Source organism: Agelaius tricolor, unplaced genomic scaffold, assembly GCF_023055355.1.
Source record: "Agelaius tricolor isolate 1412-34295 unplaced genomic scaffold, bAgeTri1.0.p SCAF_16, whole genome shotgun sequence".
Taxonomy (NCBI): domain Eukaryota; kingdom Metazoa; phylum Chordata; class Aves; order Passeriformes; family Icteridae; genus Agelaius; species Agelaius tricolor.
In genome coordinates this window covers 15,320,406-15,327,798 of record NW_027269276.1, presented here as the reverse complement: position 1 = coordinate 15,327,798, position 7,393 = coordinate 15,320,406, and positions in this window count along the sequence as shown.

The window sequence follows — 7,393 nt, the reverse complement described above, 5'->3', positions numbered from 1 at the left end:
GCATTCCTGGAGACAATCAATATATTGAAAGATTTTGGAGACATATTATTAAAATGTAAGCAGAATAAATTTAAAACTTTTTCATGCCTTCATGCAAAAAACTGGCCCCCATTTCTCCCTCTCCCCACTCGTAAGTCCCTGGCTTTTACAGTCACTATGAAGAATCGACATTTCTGGAAAACTACAACACTGACTTTTTTCACATTGGCTTTTAAAGCCAGCATATGACTGGCAAAGTGTTTACCAGCCAGACAAACCAAGCAAGCTTTTTATGTCTCCAAAGATAATAAAATAGTGCTTGGAGCATGGCCCGCCTTGAGTTTCTGCACGAAGCTCCCCAGAAGGAGATGGTTATTTTAATCATCCTGTAGTTTCTTAAGCATAGGTTCTCCTGCTGATTTATAACAGGCTCAATCCAGAACACTAAGCCATAAATACATTTGGAGCTGAGGCTGAAGCAGAATTAATATTCATCTCTCTAGTTTTATTTTAAAATATACCTTTAGATCTCTCAATGTGTAGCAGAGTCAGTGAGTCACTCCAGACAATTTTAAGATATTTTGGAAAAAGCTGTAAAGTGCATTTTTGGCTTTGTTTTTCTTTCTTCCCCCCCCCCTTTTTTTTTTTTTTCCAGTCACAAGCAGACTTGGCTTTGTCATTTGGTGGTTTTTTGTAATAGAAAAACTAGAGTTGAATAGGTGTTAATGAGCACATAATCTCCCTCAGTGACATAGACACTCCAAGAGAAATGGAATGACTTCTAGTTGGACTCTAGCCAGCCATCCTGCATTGATGGAGCTGGTGGAGTAGTGACAAGGGGCCTCTACATCCTGTGCAGCAGCAACTGCAGTGAGCCTCAATGCTCAGAGCAAAGGGCACAACTGCAAGGAGGGAACTGGCCATTTTTCCACACTTCCCCAGTTCATATTGCCTTATGGGTCTGGCTGGCCACGGTGTGGAAAGTGTGCAGCACCTAGAGATATTTAGAGAGGTGTAGGGATAGAAATTAAGCAGAAGCAAGTCATTCCCAGAGTAAGAAATTGACAGTCAGCATGGGGACTTCCAGCACCGTGCCCAGTTCACTTTCTTCTAGCCTGCCAGCTTAGAACCTAGACAAGGCCAGCACTGACAGTGTAATACCTCTGTCTTCTCTGTAGCAAGGCTTTACTCTGGCTACTCCTTGCTCAAGCCTACACCATGACCATGTGTGGTGAATGAAGCAGACAGGAGAGGCCAGCAACAAAAATGATCCAGTTATTTTGAGGAGTGTTTTGGGCAGGATCCAGGGGTGCAAAGCAGTGGGGAGAAAGCTGTGTTCCATTTTTAGTGGAATGCCTCACTTTGCTGTACTGTGTTTTGTGACTTGTTTGCTTGAGCCTTTTTTTAACCACACTTTTGGGCTTTTCAGTGTGTGCAGACAGGACAAATATAGAATATAGTGACTAACAAGTGTATACCTGCTATTTAGTTGTTATATAAAGCGCACCTGAGTACGCCATTAATTCACATTTTAGGTTTGCTGGAAACTTCTTTTGGAAATTTGTTCTGGGCTGTTTCCACCTTGCAAGGATCCTTTCTCACCACCCCCCTCTCCTCCCCAGGCAAATCCTCAGCTTGTTTTTAAATTACTACATAGAAGCCCTGTTAGTCACAGCAGTGACCACAAAAAACATTTTGACTTTGAAATTCTTATTTCATGCAACTTTCTTAGGTAACCTTTCCTAACATAGGATACCATTTGTGCTTGTCATGTGGTGGCAGGGTCACCACCCTGGTAGGTGACAAAGAAATTTGTTGGAGCCTGTTTTAGGTAACAGATCTTCTTGCACATCATTCATAGTCATCACAATGAACAACACAGCCCACTACCCTGCATGGGCCCCAGAAACACACTTACATCTGAAGTGACCCTCCTGCCCTCATCAGCAGAGTGAGCCATGCCCTTGTAGACCGTGCAGTAACCCTGCCCTACAGGCCAAAGCAGCACATCCACCTCATCCCTGTCACTGAGAACCTCTGTTAAGTCATATTATCTATTAGCACCAAAAAGCTTTATTACCTTTGTATATAATCAGTTTGTTATTCACTACGTGCATTCCCTACATGCATCTAAGCAGACACTTAGCAGGTCTTTTTCTCAAAACTGAATGTAGTGCCTTGAAATTAACTGGCAATATATTTGTATTTTGGACTCACCTGCATGCCAAGATTAGCAGTATTTCTAACTGGTTACAGTCACAGACACTGTAAATACAGCATTCAGTCTGCTTCTTTGATCTGTTTAACCTATTCTAAGCATCATAGTTTAGTCTACTGTTTAAATACAAGTTGGGTTTTCCCAACAGCTGGGACCTGAAGTCAAGTTGCTTTATGGTCATGTTTTACTGCAATAGGTTAACTTCAGTACAGAAATGCAAGAGAAATTAATCCTTCTGCCAGAAATGAAGACATACACTGAACAAAATCAATATATCCACTCAGAGGGAACTTTAGGTCTGTGCCTGATGGGATCTTACATGCTCCTGTAAATCTGTTTGAGAGCAGACTTCAGGGAAGACAAGCACTAAATCTGAATATCAGTTTGAACAGGAAAAAAAAATATTGGGGAAATTGATTTGAATTTGTGCAAGTGGTCACACACAACAGTGCCTGATCTTTTCTTACAGGAAATCCTGGAGTGCTGCTCTGCTCAGTCTGCCAGTTCCCATTTAGCATCTACTTCAGAACATGCAAGAAGTCTTAAATATAGCTTCACTGGGCTACTCTGCCACAGCAGAAACTTCTTTCATAAGGGCATAATATTTTGGGGAGGGCAGATGGGAAATTGCTAACATATAGGGAATTTCAAGAGGTAGAATAATTTAGAGGACAGAGGACTGGATTTATGAATTCCTGCTCTAACTCCATAGCTTGCAATGACCAGGGATCAGTATCTTGGTTTTGTGCATCCTCTGCAATATGATTTTTTAAAAAAAGCAGTTCTTACCTTGAAGACTTGCAGATGTAATGAAAACAAGGCAAAACCAAAATGAAAGCACAGCAGAATAACATCTACCATTATGCACTGCACCTCAGGATGCACTTATCCACATTCAGATGTGATATAAGCAAAGATACTGGACGATTTCCAAAATTTCACAGTTACTTAGAAATGTTGTTTTGAAAGACTGAAAGGCTTGAAGGAAGATCATGTCAAGGAAACAAGGAACTTGCTTGAGATACAAATCATAAAATCCCATAATTTGGAAAGGGCCAGTTTAACAATAGAGTGTCCTTTCTAAGTGAATCAATGTCAAAAAGAAGACAACAAATACTGCAGCTCAGAACAATATATTTTATCTACACAATTAAAGATTCCAAGAGAATGGACTAAATGGCAGCATGCACTGACATTTCAAACATAGACATCAAGGTTTATATTCCAGCACAGTTCAAATGTGAAAGCAGGGCTCAAATTCAGTTTGTCTGGTGTCCCTCATGCAAACTGCCTGTCACCCAAGACTCTGCAAGCACTCTTAGGGTTTTTTCTGAGACAACTGTCTGTCTGTCAATGCTGTGCCCTTCCTCAGACAGCTCTGGGGTTGAACTTTTTGCTTACAGACAGCAGTTACTGGGTTTGTATTATTTGAGCCTTGCATTCAGGCACTCTCACTGGGCCCCATTGCCAACAGAGCCCCCAACACCCACCAGCCTCCCAAACTGGGGAGTTGGTGAGACCCCACAAGATGGCCTTATGACCCAGACTGATTTTAGTTACTGCAGATAGTGAGGTAATTGCTTCTTTTGGATCCAACTGACCTTCTTTGCTTTCTGTTCACAGTATGCAAGTATGCTCCATAGTCTCTTTGTTATGGTCATTTATCTGAATTTTTACAAAAAATTTTTTAAAGAAATGCAGTATCAGCATCTCCTCCAACCTTTGTCACTACCCACATCAGAACAGAATCACAGAATGAAGTAGGCTGGAAAAGACCTTTGAGATCATCAAGTCCGACCTATGACCTAATACCTGCTCATCAACTAAACCATGGCACTGAGTTTTTGGTGGCAACACCACGTCCAGTCTTTTTTTAAACACATCCAGGGATGGTGACTCCACTGCTTCTGAGGGGAGATGGTTCCATTGCCCAATCACTCTTTCAGTGAAGAATTTTCTTCTAATGTCTAGCCTAAACATCCCTTGGTGCAGCTTAAGACTGTATCCTCTTGTCCTGTCAGTGGTTGCCTAGGAGAAGACCCTGACTCCCACCTGACTACAACCACCTTTCAGGTAGCTATAGAGAGTGATAAGGTCACCCCCGAGCCTCCTTTTTTCCAGGCTAAACAACGCCAGTTCCCTCAATCATTCCTCACAGGACTTGTGTTCCAAGTCCCTCGCCAGCCTTGTTGCCTCGTCCCTCTGGACATGCTCAAGCATCTCCACATCCTTCCTAAACTGAGGGGCCCAGACCTGCACACAGCACTCCAGCCTTTGTTACCCATGCTGACACTCAGCATTAGTGTACATGCACTTCAGCTGCTGATTTCACCTCTGACTCTGGCTTACCACCCGCGGGCTTGTTTCTGGAGAGCCCGGTTGCATCCCCTTCCCACTCAAACCTAGTTTAAAGCCCTCTCAATGAGTTGGGCCAATTTGTGGGCTAGAATCCTTTTGCCCTTAACAGAGATGGAGCCCATCTGGCTCCAGCAGACCAGGTGCCATAAAAGTTGCCCAATGATCAAAGAATTAAAGTCTGCTGATGGCACCCGACCTTAAGCCACTTGTTGATAATGCAGGTGCTCCTGTTCCTTTCATCATTTGTCCCTGCAACTGAGGGCACTGAGCAGAAAACCACCTGTGCTCCTGCCCCATCGACAAACCAACCCAGAGCCCTGAAGTCCCTTTTAATTACCCTGGTGTTCTTCTTTTCAATCGTGTCACTGCCAGCCTGGAGTATTAGCAGTGGACAGAAATCAGAGGGCTGAATCAGCCCACAGAGTCTCTCAGGAATACCCTGTCCCAGGCCTCAGGGAGGCAGCAGACCTCCCTGTGGGATGGGTCCAGTCGACATATGGGGCTCTGCGTTACCCTCAGAAGGAAGTCACCTACTACCACTTGTTGATAATGCAGGTGCATTTTGTTTGTAATGCTAGAAATAGTAATCTGTCTGACAGATGAAGTGTAACTGGGAGGCTCTCCAGGCAGATTATTTTCTTCTGTGTCATCTGGCCCTCTGGATCCAGGGCTTCATACCTATTCTGAAGTGGCACCAGTAGGTGGTGGGGGTTGGGAGGAATTTTCATAACTTCCCTGAGGAGGGACCCATTTCCACTCTCCTTCATCCATCAGGTGTCCTCCTCCTGCCTGATGGTGGGAGGCATGGAAGTCCTCTAATTCCTGGTGGGCTTCTCTCAAGGATGGAAGGGTGAAACTCCACCATTCTATTTCCCTTTCACTTTCTCTAATGTTCCTCAGTCTTTTTACTTCCTCCTTAAGCTCGGCCACCAGATGGAGGAGATCATTCACCTGATCACACCACAGGCAGGCGTCTTTTGCAATGTCCCATGGTGCTAGTGACAAGCTCAAACACTCCTTGCAGGAAGGGATCTGGACAGACACATCCTTCTTGGGGGGTTCTGTTTGGGTTGGTACACTTTTACTAGCTATAGCTTTTGATTGTGTGGAGACCATTGCTGAAAAAATCCAAAACCAACCAATCAACCAACCAACCAACAAAAAATAAAAAGCCTACTAGCAGGAGGATGACTGCAACCCTGCCTGTGTGAACTGCAGTGCGAGCTGCCCTCAGAAGTGCCATGCCCTCAAAGACATGCCATGCTCTCAAAGATGTGCCATGCCCTCAAAGATGTGCCATGCCCTCAGATGTGCCATGCCCTCAAAGACATGCTACAACCTCAAAGATGTGCCATATCCTGGAGGGCTCCCTAGAGCCTTCTCTGAATCAAACTGCCAAGGGCCACAAGAAGCTCCACCCAGCACCTGAATGGCTGGTGAGAGGACCTTATTTTCTGTTTTATTACAGCTTCACCTCTGAGGTTAAACACACCAGGAAAAGGGAGTGATTGTGGTCAGTCAAATGCTCATAGAATTTGCAAGTGAGAACTCCAAGTGTACTCTCTAATGAGAATGCCTTGTCTCACCCATTTGCTTTGAACTTGTCCTGTACACTTTCCATGATCACATCAGTCTTTGCATCACTACTGCCTTGGCAAAACAACACCAAGGTTACAGAACAGTGCAAGTTAAAGACTGATAAACCCACACTGCAGAATTTCAGCCTGACTTTCATATTCAGGATCAAAATCTACTATTTCTCATGAGCCACCCTCGTCTGTGTGAAAATGCTGCTCTGTCTCTGCCTTGGCCTGGTGTGGAAATGAAAATCGACTGCTAGCAACCTAAAATTTCTTAAAGCCAGAATAAAATGCAATCCCTATGTAGTTTGTGCAGAACACTGGCAGGTAACTGTGTCAGGGAGCTTTTTTTCTCTTTTTCCATGGCTTACATTTTAGAAGCAAAGAGCTTTTTCTCCAGCCAGCCTTGAAAGCACAAGCACTGCCTGGAATTCCTCTCATAGCTGTGAAGCCAAAATGGCCTCTGCTATAGCAGGAACTAGGGGAGGAGAGGCACAGGTTGTGAAAATGTAAAAACGGTCTGAGGGAGATTCTAAGAATCAGAGCATACTTCACCATGGTGAATGTTTCAAGAACACTGGCAGAAAAGATGAAGGAAGGAGATAAGAAAACACAGTTTGGCAGATAGCTCAGTCCATACACTCCTACAAAACATGGTCTTTTTGTAGAGCAGGTAATTTTCAGCTCTTGATACCAACCTTAGCAGCTTGTCAGACAGGCTGCCAGCTATGTGAATGCTGATGACAAAACCACTTATTTTACAGAAACCTCCAAAATGGTGTTTCCAAATTTCCATTGGGTTAGGAAGGTCCTGCATGCAGCAACAGCTGTGTGCTGATAGCCCTCATGCTGAACACACTCAATATGCTTTTTGTACCCATGTGGTAGACAGTGTCCCTCTGCTTTGGACAATGGCACTTGTGAAGTCATGTTAAAAACATTTTCACTATAGCTTACACTCTCTAACTCTCGATTATATCTGTCTGAACCTAAACAAGCAGAATTACAATCTAGGTTTACAAAATGCTAAGAAGTATGAGAGGAAGTGTTCTCAACCACAGCTGCTTTCTAAAAGACTACAGGACATTAATTAGTTGGTGCTGCTCCTTGCAGACTCCCTCAGCCTAGACTGGGAGCACTGGGCTATGGATGAAGAGCAGCAATAGACCAGAACCATGCAGGGCCCTGCCTGGGATCTAGGCAGAAGTGAGCCATGCTACAGTCAATTTCCCTTATCAACCTCATAAATGACATGAAA